This window comes from Mustelus asterias, chromosome 15, assembly GCF_964213995.1.
Source record: "Mustelus asterias chromosome 15, sMusAst1.hap1.1, whole genome shotgun sequence".
Taxonomy (NCBI): Eukaryota; Metazoa; Chordata; class Chondrichthyes; order Carcharhiniformes; family Triakidae; genus Mustelus; species Mustelus asterias.
In genome coordinates this window covers 2,246,716-2,247,618 of record NC_135815.1, presented here as the reverse complement: position 1 = coordinate 2,247,618, position 903 = coordinate 2,246,716, and positions in this window count along the sequence as shown.

Genomic DNA, 903 nt, shown 5'->3' with positions numbered 1-903 from the left:
AGAGGGGGAAAGTTCAAAGGAGATGTGAGGGGCACGTTTTTTACACAGAGAGTGGTAGGTGCCTGGAACTCGCTGCCAGGGGTGGTAGTGGAAACAGACCTGATCAGGAGGTTTAAGGGGCTTTCAGATAAGCAGATGAATATGCAAGCAACAGTGGGATATGGAACAAGGGCCGGCAGGAGGGATTAGTTAAATTTGGCGTCATGTTCGGCACAACATCCTGAGTTGATTTCTGGTCGCCACATTACAGGAAGGATGTCATGTGTGGAACCCTGGGAATGTGTTGCTATGCTAAGGGTGCTACACAAATGCAAGACATTGTTGTTCATCGGAGGCCTGTTTCCATGCTGTAAATCTCTATGACTCTACGACTCTGACACCTTCTTTAGACTTTAACACGACCATTAACACTCCCTTTCTCTTATATTTGTGATATCTTTGTCAATCTCTCCTTAGCTCTGACCTATCCCTGATCTTCTATTCTGCTCCACCTCCTCCAACCCCCTCTCCAACTCTCTCGTTCATCACATTTCTATCCTTCAGTTCTGTAGAAGAGTCACACAGATCGAAACATTAACTCTGTTTCACTCTCCACAGACGCTGCCAGACCTGCTGAGTTTATCCAGCACTTTCTGTTTTAATCAGAAATTACACCATGTTTTGCCTGAATGTTGAGAGTTTAATGGTGAACATTACTGAGACTAGCTTTGTGTTCCATTTTTATTGAATAAAAACAGAAACGGAGTTGAATTCCTGAGTTGCGTGTGGATTTTCACTGACGGATACTTCCTGCTGTCGTGTGTGGAACCCTGGGAATGTGTTGCTAAGTTAAGGGTGCTACACAAATGCAAGGTGTTGTTGTTGATCGGAGTTTGCACCAATCCGGATATCTGCTTTTGCATT